The 20270-nt window shown below is 39.5% G+C and overlaps 1 protein-coding gene across 1 annotated transcript in view; it reads right to left on the bottom strand.

Annotated features, from left to right (window-relative positions):
- Positions 1 to 20270, bottom strand: part of LOC124158119 (spidroin-1-like) — a 397978-nt gene that overhangs the window by 169010 nt on the left and 208698 nt on the right. The window lies entirely within an intron of this gene.

Here is a 20270-nt window from a genome sequence, read left to right as displayed (position 1 = left end):
AAAATAAGGAAAAATTGACGGAAAAAATTAAAATTCCCCGAAGTAAAAAAGCAAGAAGAAACCTTTTGCTTCGCCCTATTTATTCTCGTCGCCCCGTTAAACTGGCCGACGAGACTCCCTTTCACATGCAAGCACTCGCTAACAAACACCTCCCTACACAGAGTTCACAATTTTTTTCGAAAATATATACATGGGCACGAATTAAAAAAAAAGTAATAACGAAGGTACGTCCGTTACCTTTTTATTTTCTCAAAAAAACATAATTTCCCTTCCCTTCTTTTAACGCTGACGAAAACGTTTACCACCATCTCTCCCCTCACCTTCTCCCCCCCCCCCCCCTTGGGTAATTCGAGAGTTCGAAACGGAGAGTGAGAGCCTCGAAAAATAAGGGTGGGGTGGGGGAGAGGGATGGGTCAGGGGAGGGGGTAAAGCGTCGGAGTCTTCCCCTCAACAGGTATTTCCCTCCTTCCTTCAAAAGAGCACACACCCCTCTCTCCTCCGTACCCCCATCCCCTCTCCCTTCTTTCCGTATAAATCGCGCCGGCCCTTGCCACCGAGGGATGAGAGCACACTACACGGGGACTGAGCGCGTGTTCCCTCGCCGACCCGCGCACACACAAAAAGAGGCGCCAGATTAGGACCCTGTCGCAGCCGTGGCGGACGGGAATGATCGAGAGTTGGTTAAGGGTACAATCCGTAGAAGAGTGGTGCGTTAAGTGTGGCGAGTTAAGAGAGGCGAGCTGATCTTTGCGTCCCTTCCGTTATTCGTGACTGTTTCACTGTCTTTTCAAATGATGTGATTAGTACCCTCGAATAGGGTCTTAACTGCACTTTCAGGTACTTGGAGCAATCAAATATTGCTAATTTCATACTCTATTTTCTTCTTCCTTATCATCACAAAAACATTCCCACTCCTCCAAAACTACAATATTAGTTTATGTCCTAAATTACTGTCGACTAAATATAATTTCACCATATCTTCATCATGAAGCGGTGCTATGAGGAAGTATAGATCAGTTAAAGTCTCTATCAAACAAGATATATATAACAAGCTATAAAAAGATTCTTAGACGGAATGAAATTGGTCGTTCCAGAAATTGACCATTAATTCCACATTAAAACGCGGCATATATTTATTTCAAAGATCCACAGATCCAGACATCAGGTATTAAAAAGTTAAGAAAACGATGCGATTAGTTCATTCCTATTTCATTTCAGCCATATTAGGTAACCAAAAAATTCGAAAAATTCGCAACAACGCATTGGAAAAAGTATGGATTGAAAATAGTAGATACAGGTACCGTTCACAACGAAGAAATATGTAGTTTTGATGCAACCAGGCACATGTGTACTTGGAAAACGAAATTTAGCCAGATACCAAAAATATTAATTCCATAATATGAAGCATTTTTCTACTTATCAGAAGTTTCCTTGATCTCTTCGCCGGATGAATTAGATTACGCTGACAAACCGAATGGAACAGGACTGGGAGTTTCTTTGGCGCGAATAAAGAAAAACCACAACAGTTTTGTATATGAAAACTGAGATAATTGGTCCAATCCATTAAATAAGGCGATAAATTACGCTGGAACCTGCTTTAAATATGAAAATTATTCTAAGTTCTAAGAAAATTTTTCTAGTCTTAATATGAAAAGTTTTCAGTGGCGATTGTACAAACAATAGAAGAGAGCTCAAATGTAGCGTAAAATAATGAAAAATTACACTCTGTGACCTGAATCAATTCCAAAAATCTTCGTCAAGAAAAAGGCAATGGAATTGTTAAAAATTTCCACTTTTATAACGAGAAGTCTCGTCAAGAACCCAAGCATACTAAAACAGCACATTTTGTTTAAATTTTGATGATAGGTTAAGCCACTCGAATAATAACTAACCTACTGCATCGTTGCTTACTTCAGATAGAAATATATACAAAAGGTTGAAAATGCTACAATTTAGAAGGTATGTTTGAGTCTCTAACTAAAGGCTACCCGAATCATTTCCCACTAATACTAAAAGGTAAGTCCCTTCTTACACATGTATCAATGCCTCAATTCTTAAAATGGATGTTTTGGGATAATTTCGATGAAATATAACATCCAAATACAATATATACTTATTTCGGATAGAATATAGGATGAAATATTTGAAAAAATGTATTTCAAATATATACCATATTGTCAATGCTTTTGACAGCCAAGGTCTGAATTAAAACGACTCCACAATGAAGCAACAAAGAACTTGAAATTCCGCTATATCTCAATGGGCATCGAAAGGCAGTTTCTCACATTTAAAGATCTGACTCTGAAGGGTGAAGACGCAAAAGGGTGCAGATGGAACGGATACAGCAAGATGTAGCATGTGAAGGAGGATGGTAGAAAGAAAAAGATTGGACTGTTATTCCTGAATTGATTCCAAAACCCTCTCTACCCAGCTGCTCCGTCTCAGACCTGCCCCGACAAATCCAACACCCCCTTCTCCTCTTCGGTCCCTCGACCTGAGGCCTGTCCAATTTTCGAGGGAAAAGAGAGGGTGGAGGGGAAATAAAAAAAGGGACGAGCACCAGCAAGGCGTTTACACTCCCTACAGCTGGGGGTGGGGAAGGCTTGTTGGATGCGGCCGAGGGTGGAAAGGGCGAAGCGAAAGTGAATTCGACTCTTTCGGAGCCCTCTATCGTCGGGGAGGTCCCACCGCGGAGTCCCATTCAGAGCATTTTTCCCGATCCGATCCCTTCATTCAAACGGATGTAAACGACCTTGACGGGGAGGGGCCCGGCCGGGTCCACTTCAATCAAATGGTAGTTGCGGTGGTATAAATAAAAGCCTAAATAAATGTTTTTAATCCTTTCTCAACCGTACCTATTGAAAGAGAAAAAATGTGGCATTAAACTCGCAGTTCCAATTCAAATACGCAGAGTTACGCCAACTATGTAGCATTACCAGGAGAAATTTTCCTTTTAAACAATCACATAAATATTACAATCTGGACTAAAATAAGAGAGCTAATGAAAATTCATTCGCCACAAGCAAATTCAAACACATGCTTAAGTTTTAAAATATATTATTCTTGTTTTAACGGGATAATTAACTTCCAAAATAACTCAAGTTGTCTCTTTTTTTTAATCTGGAGTCAATTTTTAAATTACAACTGCTACTAATAAAGGCAGCCTCTCTACACCTCCATAGTTTCCAAAATCTTGGTCCAAAACAGCTAATTCTCTTGCCTAACTAAACCTAAATGTTAAAATTAAAAAAGCTCTCACTTTCGTAACTTCACTCGACCGATTCCGTCGCTGTACGGTATCATGTGGTACAGATGAAATTCCTGACCATTAATACAGTGGATCAATGGGGTATAAGGATGGTGACAATGGGCTATGGAAGAAAAAGTGAAGGTAAAGAAAAATAACACTGAGTTACATAACGTACGAAAGTGAAATTCAAAAAGGAACCAGTTTCACGAAGCCAAGCCGCTAACTATTCATTTAAAACCTAACTGTACAAATAACCTAAAATAATTGATATTACATCTCAAGATATGACCCTCCCCGTATCAAAAAATCAATACTTATTAGTAATAAACTTTCGAAAGATATTTCAAAGCAAATATTCCCGTCCATCCTCAGCATTTATTTGCAATAAAAAAGGATCACAGTATCCCAAATTCTTGGCATTATAACGGCCGAAGGACAGCGCTGTCGTCAAAAGCAAAACTCAGCGAGAGAAATGACAGTTGCTTACTGAGGAGATAGGACGAACGGAGACATTATAGAACTGAAATGGAGCCTTTTAGAGCTCATGATCCACACATTTCATGGTTTTGGGAGTTGAAATGGAAGCCATAAGAGGCAAAATATCGAGGTCGAGGCTAGCCTACCAAACACAAACCATATCTCCTCATTGAATTGGATTCCATAGCTTATCGACAACAAATCACTTCCTGGCCATTAACTTTTAAGTATTTTCAAACATGTATAATCCTGTACATGATTGCGATTTGAGCATGTACTTAAGACGCACTAAAACTTTTTTTTCACTCCTTTACAGAAATTTAAACTATCTTAGAGAATCTTACTAATAATCACCATGAAACCGCAACAAATAGCGTTCAATATCAAAGATCTCGACCAAGGAGAGAAGCAAAATAACTCTCCTTCTTGGGACTGAATGTTAAACACGCCTATTTCCACCTCTGACCTTGGATTTTCACGTAAGAAAAAAAATATTTTCGGGGTTCGGAAATGATATGGTGGCCGAAAATCTCAACTTAAACAAGCGTGCGTAAATTATAATAATCAGATTAAATTATTGCGTTTTAACAAACTGATTCATAGCTTTGAGAGTTAAAGCATTAATTTGCATTAACCGCAAGGAATGCGTTAGTTAAAAAAAATATTTTCAACAGAAACTGAGATTTTTTCATTAATGCTCTAACACTCTGGCACTGCTAAAAACTAATTAAAGCCAAGAATTGCCGGAGTACCAGAGACAACAAAGGTGGCTCGTCAATATGCTTCCACAATTCTAATAAGACAATTTCCTTCATTAAATATTTGAATGAGCAATTTTTTCTCGATGATACCATATTTTCATATAAAGAGTCTTTCTCAAATTAATTGAATTTTGATTACCCACAGGTATCAAATATTTCATAACACCGCATGCTAATCACGTCCTACGAGATAAATCTCCGACTGTCCGAATAGAGGAGTACGTATTTGATAGCACGTGCAGATAAATAGCTTCTCGCAACAAGGCAATTAAATCTAGTGTGACATTCCATTTTCGGGTTGTCAACGCGGCAGCCTCCTGGCTAAACAAAAGGGTTCCGCTTTGATTGGACCAGCTGACTGATGACAGTCCCGGATGGGTGAAGGAGAGGGGGAGTTCGTTTTTACGAACTGCTCACCGGGAGCAGCAGGGAGAGCCAGCACAGATGGGGAGAGGGGGCGAGGACTCGGCTTCCAAGAACCGGGTCGGATCAACGCGCATATCGTGGAAGGGGTGGCGTCGGTCAGTGTGGAGTAAAAAAAAATCACGCACAGGGCCCCCGAATGACGTAGTGAGGGGCGTATATCGAATAAATAAAAAACGGGTAAATGGTGGAGGCCAGAAAATAAAAGGACGAATTCCTTTCACATCAACTCCTCTCTCCTCCATATTTCTCCTTCACATTTCATCCAGTAAACCGTGGAACTTGCAAACCCAGTAACATTTAACTCCATTTGAATGTGTCTTTTTTTCAAAATAAACAAGGTTGTCTTGATGCCTGGTTAATACTCTGTCACTTAAATAATACTGGAAACAATATTTCAGCATAAGATTACATTCCTGCCAGCTTACGGTGATCTTTTTTATGAATGAATTATCACTGATTTTTTTTCTTCTCTTCATTCACTGCAGAACATTTATTTTATTCCCACCTTAATTTGTTGATTTTCCACTTTGATGGCTGTGTGTGTGTATCCTATTGAGGTAAAAATGTTTCTATCCTTCCTCTCCTTATTTGTATCCTAATTAGAACTTAATTTTTAAACTTTTAGGTACCGGAATGCATTCCAACACATTAAAACCACACGATTTTCAAATATATTGCCACCCAAAACATCCGATTTTTTAAACTTGTAATAAAAGTCACAATGAGGAATCATGTAAGACCAAATATAAAAAAACGAAGAAATATTTTGACAAGATCCTATTTTCCCTAAGAGTTGCCGGAACGCCGAAATTAAGCACAAACCTAAGTGTTAAAAGGTTTATATATCTATTTTTCCGCATGATAGAATGTACCGGTGTTTTTAAATTCTAAATGAATATGTAAGAGAGCAATAAAACTGTGTTCTTCCTCGCTTTTCCCTCTCTGTACCGGACTCGAATGTGTGAGCGTTCTTCCCCCACTCTCACAATGCCATTAGTTACGCCTGGCGAATCGCATCCCCTCCCTCTGCTCCAGTCACTGGCCGGCAGGACCAGGTCCATCTCGCCGGGCAAACTAACTGTCGCGTGCGCCGCTTGGACTTCCCCAATAGGTGAACGGGACGGGAGGGGTGGGCAAACTGGCTGATGGGGAACGGAGGGGGCGGAGATTCAATTGCGAACACTCCCGATGAAGGAGGCTGGGTCAGTCCATTTCATCACATCCACCCCGAGAAACGCCCTTCTCACGCGGCGAACGTAGTTTCACGCCAATGAACTCTAAGCAACGGAATGGATACTCTGAACGAAGCCGAGAAATTACTCTTCTGGCCATCTTTGGAAAAGATCTTAAGCATTGTGATCACGAATATTACAATAGAGAGTACTCCAGACGGCCATCAAATGTGTTATCGCCCACCGCGTAATTAAATGAATTTATAACAGGCACCACTCGCGGTGCTGATCCGAATTTCACGCGTATAAATAAAATTACATCTGTTATCAGATATAAATGCTCGAGATGTCATAACCTATCGAATTCATAACTTCTCAGTGCTATTCTTCGTGATTTCAAGTTCTGCATTGCAAATATTGAGAATAATTGGGACCTTGCGGACATGTTTGAAAGCCGAATAAAATTTAAAAAAAATATGTTGCGATGCAAATCGTGCTTACACGGCACGAACTCGTTCATGCATTTCCTTCCAATGCATTTAAGCATATGATAATTTAAGCGACTTGGAAGTTTTTTCTCGGCTGTTACACTTCAAAGGAAGCGTAGCCAATGTAGGTAGCCAAGTTATCTAAACCACTTGATTACTGACCTAAGTTATCTGGGTACCAATCCCGAATTCAGCCTTCCAAAACACACAAAAAAATGGTCTAGAGTGAGAGCTGGCCCAGGGAAAGGAACTGGCTCCGGTAATCCGGAGGTGTGAACTCCTTAGGCTTAGAGTGGGGTGGACCCTACTCTTACCTACCCCAAACCACATTTGGGTTGAATGAATATAGCTCGGATGGGATAAAGACTTGGTAAATAAAGTAATGTGATCCCATACGATATTTTTGCATAAAAATAGTCACAAACTGTATCAGAAGAATTTTCCGTACTATAATGACTCGAAAGACATTAACCTGTGTATCACTTAAGTGATTAGTAATTAAGTTTCTCTAAACGATAAAATTATTTTACGGTTTATGCATAGAGCACAAGATATAGAAATTATGTAAATGCTGTAGTAATCGTTGAGCCAGGAGAGAAGTGAACACCGATGAGCGAGACCCAGAATCACGTTCTCAGCTCCCTCTCTACGGGCTGAGTCCAGAGAGCGTATATTCCGGTCCACACCACCCGCTTCCGTCCGCGAACCCCAACTCCCTCTCCCGTCAAAAGCTCTCGGCCACTAATTGTCGCTAGTATCATCGTCGACGGCGAAAAAGGGTTTTGATGGGCGTTTGGGAGCGGAGGGGAAAATAGCCATGGAAACTTTCATTTCACGATCTCCCCAAATAGTGGCAGAATGGATTAGCACTCCTCTCTGACTTGCCTAACGCCGTTTCTATTTCATCATATTTTTTTACCCGCACACCTTCATTGAATGAATACACCTGTATCTATCCACCGAGTTGCTGAAAAAAAGGTGGAATTTACTATTCTTATAGTTATTACAATACCTGGGAAGCTAGGTTTACATGTAGGTGATTAAGGAATCACTCCATTCTGTTCCCCTTCTACACTGAACAAACCTCTTAAATTCACAATAAAGTCTGGTTACTTTTTTTATATCTATAACTTCTGTTCTATTCTTCTCCTTTCCCCGCTTGCATAGCATTCTTCCCTGTGACACGGTTATCGTCACTCCCTCCTCGCTCAGTACTTGCTCCTTCACAGTCTCAGGTATTGTGCAACACGAACGCCAAGCTGTATGACCCCAGTGCAAGTTTATATATACTTTGGATTTTACAGCGAAAAAAAAACTCGATAAAGAAGGAATTGACAGAAGCTAAAAGAAAACTTTCAAAATAACCTGTTCACCCCAAAACAGATCATTTTCTGGGGGACCATATTCCTCATACAATAATTAGTAATGTGCTGCATTATATTAAATTGAGGAATAAATTTTATAAATATGATATTATTATAATTATATACTTGATTTAATTTTTTCAGCATTTCTAACTGCCATTAAGCCCTCTCTAATTTCATGAACCCCATGAACAATGGCTCATTCAACAGAATTATTTTTCTAATATTAAATGGAGCACCTTTTCCCTCTGATACACGACTGGATTTTCATTAGACGATTTTCACATTTTGATTTCCATCCTCAAGTGCTCTCCTATCCTCAATTTGCTCGTTAAATTGTAAGAATACTACATGAACTAAATATAGCTCAAGGATAAATACATTCTCCTCGCCTCTTCGAGCATTAATTTTTCACTGTCGTTAATTACGCAAATTATCATGAAACATTATTTCACCTATTCATCTATTCATTTGTCACCTATCCATTCTGATATTTTGCTCAAAGCCCCTTTAACTATCTAACTTACAATAGTTTTTATGTTTCGCAAAGCTTATTGCAAGTAATTCATTCAATTTTAAAAACTATTATCGTCTTTTTTTGAGGATTTGTGTTTGGAATCATTTACATTTCTTAAATTTCTTAAATAGCATTTTAATACTCCAGCCTGCCCTCTACAATTTCATCCAAACTATGGATCCCTGCCTCACTCTTATTGCCAAAACCTCCCAAGAAAATGACTCCCGAAGTACACATAGATGTAATCTCTATATTTCTAAATAGCCACCATCCTGTCGTCTTAAATTCTACCTCTTTTTCAAATCTGTCTCTATTCTTTTGCAAGCTACTTCTTTCAATCTGTCCAATCGAATTCTACTGTCTTCCGAGTCACTATTCTCCCCTCATCCCATGCCCTAGTCTAGCTCTTGCCAGAAAACCGCCAACGACAAGCCGCCGCCGCTTGCCCGGATATACAGGCGGTGGCGCTTCACCCCCACCTCATGACGCACGGGGACAAAAGGGTTTGATGCCTCTCCAAAAAGCACGGTTGCAGAACACTGCCGCAGCGTCTGGCGTCCTCCTCACACCAGTCCCCACATTACTTCGTACCCTCTTTCCTCTCCATCCCCTCGAACTCAGTCACTCGCTCCAGTTATAAAAGGGAGAGAGAGACTTATTAATGTGCGAGAGTGATTCCCATGGTCGAGGTCCGTGAGTTTTAAGAGAGAGAGAGAGAGGCAGAGAGAGAGAGACAGAGAGAAAAGGAATGAAGTTGCGGATCAATACCATCTCACGCAGCCTTATTTCCTTCTCTCTCTCTCTCTTCCCCTCTTGTTCCTGCTCCTGCCCCCCCTCCTTCCCCTCCCACAGGTCCCTTATATCCCTGTGCCCCACAAAAACCCACACCATTCCCTCGCGACCACCATTTTTCTCGCTTTTCCGTCAATGTCGTCCCGTGTTTCTCACTTCTTTCATTCTCGATTCATCTCCCACCCGATCTGTACCCTTACTCCACCCCCGGGGACGACGCACTCCGCCAGCTCCACGTCCTCCCGGGCCCTCCTCGCTACTCCTCACACCCCGGTACACTTCTCTCCTGCTTCCCGACGACGTTCCTCGCCGAAGACTGTTCTCACCGTGAGCTCAACGTCGCCTTTTCCTTTATTTTTTCACCCTCGATACGCACGTTCAAAGGGTAATTGCGGACCGAGTGTGCTAATTCTTTTTTTCAGAGAGGAATAAAATGCCTCGTTGCATGGGTGATGCCCTGAGGTGTCTTCCCTCGATCCACAGTAAAAAAAAGGGGTTGCGCTTAAAACTATGGGCCGGCAGCTCCTTTTCTTGAAGATTACATTAATGCCTAACGTGATGGTCAAGAAGAAACAGGAGTGTGTCAGCCGCCGTTTGCGAGACAATTGCAAATGGCCAAAAATCAGAGAAGAAGGTCCTTTCTCCTCCAAAGATCTAAACTTTTGTGTGTCCCATCTATGACGCATCTATCTAGCACTAATTTGATAATATTGGTGACCTAACACGCCAATAGAAGGAAATAATGGCGTTTTCATGAGGGTGAGCTGATATGCGAGACAGTTATCCCTTAGCTATGGATCCGACGGTTTGAAATAAATATACGGGATAGGTGATTAGAAAGACACCACTCAAAACATTGGCAGTAAAGTATTTTTAGCTGTAAGAAAATCGTCGTACGAACTCAAAGAGAAAATATCTGTCCCATTATCTGAAAGAAAAAGAAGAGTGCCTCAGACATTTAACTACTAAGAGCGGCATCGGTTGCACTGTGATGATTAAGTTTAATGAAGCCGGCGAGAGGACAAAAAAAGGGAGGACATTCATGCAAGGAAACAAATTCTTTCGAATGATGAACAGTAAAATATTGACAGCGAAAATCGGCATTCGGAAAGAGGTAGCGTCACCAGTTACACGGAAAGCAATTCTTCCATTGGTCAATACGGCGAATATTCAATCACGAATAACTCTTTGACCACAGAATATTTTATGGTAGAAATAATGAATTGCACTACTATAGAATTACTTTTCCTTTACCGTGGAAAATTAGTATTTCAACAAAAGAATACGAACAAATATTATCGAAGTAGTGTATTTAAATACAAATTTATCATGTATCATAAGTGAAAAATCCTTCGCCGATTTTAGTTCTCTGTGAAATCTCTAAAGAATCTTTCGTAAATCATGACACGGTTCCAAACGCTGCATCTGAAACATGTAGTTTCAAACGTTGTTGGTGGTTTTCGGGTATTGCTGTGTAGAAAACATTTTAACATTTTTTTTTAGTTAAAATGTTTTCTACACAGCAATACCCGAAAACCACCAACAACATAGATAAAAGAAGCTGTGAAAGTCTTCAGACGAAAATGTAGTTTCAAAATTTACCGTTAAAAATACCATTAATTATCCCATCAAATTTTCGTGAATTGCTTATCAGCACATGGGAAATCCATGAATAAAATATAAGTTGCCAAATGAAGCAATAGCAAAAGATAAAAACGCAGAAAAAAACTATAGATGAGTGAATCTTGTAATGGTAATATGTGATAAGGGTTGAAATGAGAAAGAATAACATGAATTTTAGTTTTAAGGTTTTCGCAGCGATTAGATGCACTATTATAATTCATTTTCGGGAATACGTCTGCGTGCTTAATATTTAACTCAACGTTTCGATCCACTTACTGGGAACGTCGTCAGGAGAATCTCCTGACGACGTTCCCACTAAGTGGAACGAAACGTTGAGTTAAATATTAAGCACGCAGACGTATTCCCGAAAATGAATTATAATAGTGCAATAACATGAAATCTATATTGCTACAGACAATTTTAAGAGCAAAGCGGAATTTCGGTGAAAAACTGGTTTATTTTTAACAAAGGCCTGGATTGAAGGCCATTACAACATGATACCGAAAATCTCTATTCTCCTCCGACAAATCCGTAGATAAATTCCTTTCCAACGGCATCCGACCCTGACCCTCGCCACGCCCTCGCCCAGAGGAGTTCACGCCTCGCCCTAGACCGCCTCGCCCTTTTCCTTTCACGCGGACAACACATTTTCAACAGAAGCAATAAATCTCTCGAATTTTCTTTTACGTGGGAATGCGCTGAATCAAGGTCACCCGCATGCCTTTTTTTTTTTTTTAAGTAAACCGCAAATACATCTCATGGACCTCGATCGATAATTTTGACCATATTTCAGCTAAATATTGACTTATACCCCCGGTATCAAAGGCGCAAAATTTTGAAGGCCAAGGGGAAAAGCATTGAGAGCAGGCATTCAAGGAATTCTTTCGGGACTACATTATTGCCGTCATAACATACGGTGATGCAAAATTTATGGAGCTCATGAGCAGTAAAGGTGATGCATGAGGTAGGAATTCAACTCAATTTCCAGCCGCAACTCCACTCGTAAACAGGTGGCACACTTAAGGGGACATCAAAATATGAGGCAGCAAATTGCGTCCCTCCTCCTCAAGTAATAACTATGCAATATCAGACGGACAAAGGGGATTTCACGGATGTTATCAACCGACGGCACGTAATGTACGCTTCAGTAGTATCCAACATTGGATAATTAAAATCGTAATATCATGCTTTCAAGACATAACACTGATATTTATTAAACAATGTAGGCAATTAAGACAAATTTCCCTATCTCCCTAAGCCTGGCATGCCTGGTTTTCCTCTTTCTCTCACTTCACAGAAAAGAAGAAGGTGTGCAACTCGGCGTTATAAGGAGAACACTGGATTCTTGGCCTACCAAGGACTCGATTCTGTTTCTTCATAACGCCGCTAACATTATAAACTCCCCCGCTACCCTGCCGTTTTCCGAACTTCAAAAGTTTCAAGAAGCATAACTGGACAGAGATTATAAAATATAATGCCCCTAGAACTTGCCATACACTCAAACAAAAATTGACAAAGGCATGAATATATTTTGAACGAAGTAATGAATGGTATTCAAGATTCTACAAATTTCATGAATATTCAAAAGATTATATATGTGCAGCATACTTCCTACGTGGGATAAAATTTAAGTATATATTTATAAAGAAAAGGTCCTAATGTTGCATGAAAGATTGAAAAAATTCTGATGCTTGGCGAATTGAAAAATAAACTAACAGGTACAAAAACAACAAGAGTATAGAGATTATTTGCAGCCAAGGCAGCGCCGTTCATGAATTTTGTTCCAAAATTACCAATCATAAACAACAGCTTTTTTATACGTCAAACTTAGCTGCTTTCACAACGGCTATGAACTAGTATTCCTTTTTCCCTTCGCACGAGGACGGACACACGGTTTATTGACAAGGGGCTGTGGGTGGATAAAAGGTGACTTTATTGTCTCGATGTCACCGGCCGTTAATGCGAACGCTACTCAATCAATCACCACGCTCACCCCGCAACCTACTTCCTCACCTCACCCCACTTCACTCCCAGCCACCTCCTCCCCCACACCCCGCGATTATCTCCCCCATCACCCACGCAATCGCTTCGGCATTCTTCCACGCTCACCGACAAGAATCCGCATTATTAACAGCATCACTATACTACCTACCAACAACTCTTACATACATCTCGTGACTAGGGGATCGGGTTGGTGTGGTGGCTAGAATGTTGGCTTCCCACCTCTTGGGCTCGGGTTCGAAAATCCCGGCCGAGGCAAAGTGTTTTCAAAGACTGGCCGATCCCTGCTTGAATGTTGAGAGGAGGATATTTCGAGCGAAAAACTCCGTCCCTCGGTCGGGATGTTAAGCTGTGGTCCCCTTGGCGCCTTTCGTTAAGAGCAGGCTCATGCCGACGCCGGGTTTCTCTCCACCGTTCCTTCATGGCGCTAATGACCTCAGCCGTCGGTCGCCTCCTCCATATACCATACCACCTTGTGACAAATAATTCATTTCGCCATCAAGTCTTAGATCCATATTTAGATTCCAATCATCAAATAAAATATTCATTAAGTGGGAATAAAATGAGTGTAGCATTATTTTTGCTGTTGCAGAAATAAGTTTAAAATAAGTGTTGCAGTAACAGATGAAAAATTGTCACAACACCATCAATATTTCTTTCCTTATTTCATTTCTCTATCTTTATGCAACACTAATTATGATAGTTTAAACTGTCTATTAGTAGGTGCCTCACGGTTGCAAAAAGAAATTACACTCAAGTCAAACACGTGATCTTCTTCAGTTGCGAAAAACGAAGTTGCCAAATTGTAAGACAGCCATTTCTGAATATTGTTATCTCCTCTTCCTCTCATAAGTTTTTATGAACCATATGTTTTTATTTCCTCATTATTATAATAAATAAACTCTAGGAGACAATTGAATTTAAACTTTGGTTGTACAGTCTACTCCTTTTTACTGCCAAAGTAAATAATAACACGTTTCAACGCATATCGTCATATTCACGTCAACTTCAGCTCTTACTTTCATCATAACGAGTTGTAGCAATCGTCGACAGTAAGAAGGGGTGGACAATATGAAAAAATATTTCTTTCGATTCAATATTCTATTCCACCATAACTCGCCCTATACAGCTAAACTTTTCAAGAGTGGAGCGAGATGCTACTAAACTCTCATTCACGCATTCACTTTTAAAAGGGCTATTCATAAATTTGCTGAATTTTTCTGACTAAAAGTGATGATGTAGTCATTCGAGCGCTAGGATCATAAAATCATAGACGCAGATTCAAAACAAAGTTCACGGAGGCAGTTAGCACGAGAATTTTGGATTGATTGCTGAAAGATGTATCAAACGTCCTTCCACTTCGAGGATTTTTTTTCTTGCGACCTATCCTCTCCTACCCGTAATATTTTTCCCCTAATCTGACGTTGTTTCTCCAGGTACCTACCTCTTATCTTGATACACTCTAGAGTTCACGGCGCGGCCTCACTCTTTAATGTTCCCTGATTTACTGGATTAGAAATCGTAAAAACGAGATCATGCGATAGCGCGATGAAAGTGTGACCCTGCCACGGGAGAAAATTGAGGTTCGGGAAAGTAAAAGCGTCCAAGATAGCTGGTTTCACAGAGGCAGGAAATAACGAAGGCGTTGGAATAGGCATTAAAAACATATTTTGAACAGGATTTTATCCATTTCATCTATATTGGTTGTGATTGATATTGTATGTCGACCCTTTGGCCGCTTAGAGCATTGATTTTATCTTTCCCTGCTGTTAATGATGCAGGACCTTTATTTTTCCGAGTGTAATTCCAGGTATAAATTAACAGTCACCAATATTGAAGTCGACGAAAAGCAAAGAGCATTTGACTAACTGATGAAAGGAGAAACCTCCTAGGAAGCGTTAATGTTTACTACCATGTCTGCTTACAATTAGTGCTGAACAATGAGTTATTTTACCAATCATTTCATACAAATATATAGGGATAAGGGAAATATGTCCCTCGTGCCACCTTTTCTGCTTATTAGGTAATCTTGAAAAAATGAAAATCAGCTCGAGAACTTCTGCTGCCGGTTTCACTACAAGTGAACAATTGTTTAAAAAAAACAAGCAAGTTAGAGTACATCACAATTCGCTCTCTACCGCACCAAAAGAATCGTAAGCGTAGGTTAAGGCCAAATCATTGGCAAAAGCCGTCACTTTGCCAGTAAATCTACACAACTCATTGATTTAGATGAGAAATTTAATAGGGCCTGATACGCAGCTTTTTGGTACTCCTATGTTAATTTGATTTCAGCTACTCAAGGAATTTCCTATTCTAAGACACTGGGTGTGATTGTATAAGAAGCTACAAAACCCCTCATTAGCCATACCACGTACACTCACTCTCTATGACTTTTGTATCATGATACGAAAGAGTCAAAATCTTTCATGATGTTACAGAAAATACGTACCTCATGTTGCATTGAGTTGACTCCAGAGTAGTCACACTTTGTAATTTGCAAATGCATCTTCAGTGTCACTGAGGAAGGTAAATTGATTAACACTGAAGACGTTTATTTTATGAAGGTATTTCACTTTTCAGGTTTAAAAATTTTTCAATTACTTTAAATATTATAGGAAGTACTGAGATAGAAATAATCATAGAAAGAGGTCTATAGTTTTCTACACTCCGTCTGTCGCCTAGATTATTAGAGGTATAACTATATCTCTTTTCATCGAACACAGAAACAAAAGCTAATATTATATACATATGCAAATGCAAGAGCTACCATCTCAATGACAGATTTTAACATGTGGCTCTTGAAGCTATCAATTCCTGCCACTTTTTCAGTTTGTTTACGAATATACCGTGTTAATAACTTCGGAGATATAAAAAATATAACGAGTTCAGCACGCCATTAAATAAACATGGATTTTCAATAGACTTATTTCTACGGAGAGCATGAAAAGATTTTTCTTGCTCGAGGGCACTTGAAAAATATTCATAAAAATTAGTGGCTAATATCAACGGATTGTTCAACTATTAATAATATTTAAAACCAAATCTAAGAAATGCGTATTTCAAACATTTTGCCAGTTAATTTTTCTAACCAAATTCTTTTTCTATGCATTAATTTCTTTGGATTTTTTAAGTTATTAAAATATAAGTCATATGAGGTGTTACTAGTTTCCATACGCAATTTGTGTCTGTATTTGACGGAATATATCATCAGTATGTCGCTAAAATGGAGGCTCTTTACAATTTTTTAGCGTTTACTATTGATAACTCATTACAATCGTGAAGCAAATCAGCAAAATTGGAATACGATTTTAATTCACTGTGTTCCTCAAAATTTGCGACGAATTATTTTAATTTTTCTAATTTAAGGTATGCTTAAGGTAGGCTACATTAATATATATTTAGAGAAAGGTATTTCCTACACAACAGCCACTAAACAATACAACATCGCTGTCTTAATTACAGCATAACTGCATCTTCAATCCTACATTCCCTCTTTATTTTATCATTGCCGACCTATTATAGGACAATATATCACCATTTACATCCTTGCAATTTAAAATTTTAAGTCACAGAACATCTACTCGAAAATTTAGTTACACTCCCTTCTCTATCATTATATCATCCCATTTTCCACCTACCTTGCGTAAAATACATCAGCGTCACCTTCGATTCATTTCAATCAATGTTCTAACAAGTATAACGACCACAAAAGCCCACTGAAGTTAAAGGACACGGTTCCATCCCTGATTTCTTTGATGGCCATGTTACCCAAAGCCATGACGAGGTAATCGCGCACCATGTTCTACCCGCACATTTCATGCCCCAACGAGAACATCGACGCCCCGACATCTCTTCCTTCCCTGTTCCACGAAAGCCAGGATTCCTCGGATTCATTTACAACTCACACCGCTGTGCCCCGTCCCCCCGTTCTTCAGCGCAAACCCCTCCCTTGTCTTCCGCCATTCATTCCAGCCCCACCCCTTCATCTCCCATTTACACGCCCTCCTCAAAACTACCAGTTCACCTCTCCTCCTCCGCGGAAAAGTCTCCTTTCTCCAACTCCCACCCAAATATACATGCATAACAAAAAAGGCTGCGGGGGGTGGCTGGTTAATATGCAATTAAGTTGAGAATGGAAGGGCAGGAGAGAGAAATGAGAGAGGAATCGTGGGGAAGGAAAACGTGCCAAGAGCTCTTTACTGGAAGAGGGAGAAAGGAGAGTAGTCAAGGAGAGGCACGGGGAGGGGGAGGTAGGTGTACGTGGAGAGAGAATACGTAAGGGACGCGGCGAGAGAAAGAAATTTCTCTGCTCAATAAACCAGCGGTGGTACCCACACTTTAGCCACTAGAGCCCATTATACAGAGTTATCATAAAGGAATGGTGTTGTTTTGAAATGGCAACAGTATTAATCACCTTTTATGCCTTTTATTTTTCGTATTTTTCGTTGCAAACATTTTTTTCACATTATTAGTAAATTTCAATGGTAGTTGCTCGACAAGCCCGGTGTCGACACCAGCTACTCCAATAAAAAGGCGCCAAGGAGACCACTTCTTAGCGTTCCATTTGACGGACGGAGTGCTGCACTTAAAGTGCCTTCGATCACACGATACATTAGTGCAGGATACGACGATTGAGATTCAATTCGAAAAACTTTATCAACTAAGCATAATAAGATACACTAATTTACCGTAGCGTACGGCGTATGAAAAAACAGAATCGAGTCGTTGTATGGCCAAGAATTCCAGTGTTCTCCATACTGGGTATGATTTCGAGCTGCACACCGTATTCTCTTCTGTGAAGTCAGAGAAAGAGGGAAACCAGGCATGCTAGGCGGATCAAGGCGTAAGAAGATAGAGAAATTCAGAAGGGAGCAGGGAAAAAAGAGTAGTCATTCGAAAAATGAAATCCCCTAAGCGTTATAAGATACGCTATTTAACAGTAGCTTTAGGCGTTGTGAAGAAACAGAATCGAGCCAATGGAAGGGCAAGAATTCCACTGTTCTCCATATAATGCCGAGTTGCACACCTTAATCTCTTCCGCGAAGTCAGAAAGAAAGAGGGTAACGAGGCATGCCAGGCGTAGGGAGATAGGGAAATTCAGGGGGAAGGGAAGTAGTAGGGGCGAGGGCGGAGACGGGAAATGAAGGGGAGGAGGTGCGAAGAGAAATGAGTGGCAAATGTTCTGGCGCCTCTCGCGCACAAAGCCTACACTTCGAGATCGTTGAGCATGTCGAGCAGTTAATAAATTATGATGCCGGCCTAGAGTGGAGGAGGAGGGGAGTATGGTGTGGCGCATTGTGACGCAAACCAGACGGCGCCCGGCCTGCGGCTTTCTTGGAGACTTAAAACGCGGGCCAGCGTCGATCGTATTGCGCGATTTCCAAGATTAATTTCGAGTCCGTTTTTAAAGCGCAGGGAACGAACGAAGCGCGACGGTTTACGAGTGTTTAAGGAAAAATGAAATCATTCGGATCTGAGAGGCGGAGTCTTCGTGGACCTGATTTGACTTGATTTTATTTATTCTAGAATAGATGTGGTGAGAAACCTTCGACCTATCCACCAACCCATCTGCTCTCATATAAAAATTTTATTCGGTTGGTGAGAGCATTAGACAGAACAATAGGGTACATTTATAATGAAAAAATACACTAATTAACCCTTTCAGCCATATTGTCCATTAAAATGGACATGACCTGTACAGGATTCATACCTCCTAAGCTGTACATATGTTCATAACTATGAAAATGGACTACAAAACTGACTGCGGAAAAGGTTACTAAACCCATTTGCAGGAGGTTAAATAGCAAAAAAAAACAATTTCTACAAACATGGAGAAAAAATGTGTAACTGAAAAGCAGTGGGTTGGCGAGGGGGGAGTTCCGTGGGGGTCCCCCCGCCCGAAATATAAAAAATACTCAATATCTTTCCTTCATTAAAAAAAACAAACTATTTAAAAAATCATTAATGTACAAAATATTTCTTTGACAAATGAATTTTTTTCTATTATTAAAAGTGATAAATTAGATTAAAGCCCTCAACTTAGTACCATGTTTTTCAAAAATTTTTCACCACGGTTTTGGACCCCGAACGAAATTCCTGGCTACCCCACAGCTGAAAGGGTTAAATAAGCCTTCAAAATATCTGCTCTTAATCTCGAGATTTATAAAAGAAAAATTTTGATGAAATAATTTTTTAGTCGATCGATGCACACGCAGGTTTTTACAGCTGAACACAAATATTTTTTCCCGAGGCTAAGTAATGAAATATACAAGATTATGTAGAAGAAGATTCTCTTAAGCGAGATGAAGAGTGAGTTCGACGTAAGATAGAGGGGCTCATTCTAGACTCTAGACGCTTTGAAATTGACAGTTGTGTACATAAAACTCTCACATTTGACTAGCCGTATTAACAATAATAGCATCGAATAAAATATAAAAATTTTAATTTACAAGTCCTCGTGTGACGTATTTATTCATCAAATTATAAAATTTACCGCAATTATTAGCTATGGCATTGCTACTTATCTAGTATAAGAAATAGTCGATAATGTCTAAATACTTATACTCTAATTAATGCTATTTTTTCGTAAATACAATGCATCAGTAGGAAGAAAGCCACAGGAGGAAAATAGTAAGCGACTCACTTACTTCTATCATTAATTATTCACATAAAAATTAAAAACCAAGAATGCACGTGGTGACCATAAGTATGACGTAAAGCAGTCACTTTGAATTCAGCGAGTGGAATTTGGGGACACATTTGATGTAACGTTTCATTTGTTTTATTCCTTTTTTAAACAAAATGAGTTTGGATACAACTAATAGATGGAAATGTTGTCACTTTTACTCATGAAGAACGCCTTATTATGAGTAAAGGTGCCGTTCATGATGGAAATAAAAAAATGATTCAATCATTAAATTTATAATGAATATGGTATGTATTAAAAATTGCATTAAATATATATTACAAAATACTAGATGTATTACAAAATGGGTAAAACATTAACCAAACCCGAGAAGAGCAGCAAAAGTATTCTCTGCTTTTAATTAATACCTATATTAAGTCACCTAATAAATCATCCGAATTGTCCAAACAAACATTAGCGTTGAGACACTGTAATGCAAGAATGCAGTCATAACAATTTTTTTAATTTCAGAGCAATATTATGAATACCTTACATGACTATGTTCATCTCCTTGCATTAATTTTTAAAATACTGGACGGAATCCGAGAGAAAGCTCGATTTTCTTATTTTCCAATATTTTTATATTATATAAATTGCAAAGTTTATAACTAACATGCCAACTTTTTTATCATAAAATGACCATCTCATTTGGACGGTCAAAGAGCTAAGCGTTAGATATTCCTGTCATAGGCTCTATGAAAGTTATATAATACC

This window comes from Ischnura elegans, chromosome 4 (assembly GCF_921293095.1).
Source record: "Ischnura elegans chromosome 4, ioIscEleg1.1, whole genome shotgun sequence".
NCBI classification, from domain to species: Eukaryota; Metazoa; Arthropoda; class Insecta; order Odonata; family Coenagrionidae; genus Ischnura; species Ischnura elegans.
Note: the sequence above shows the minus strand (reverse complement) of the source record. Positions and strands in the feature narration are given on the sequence as shown.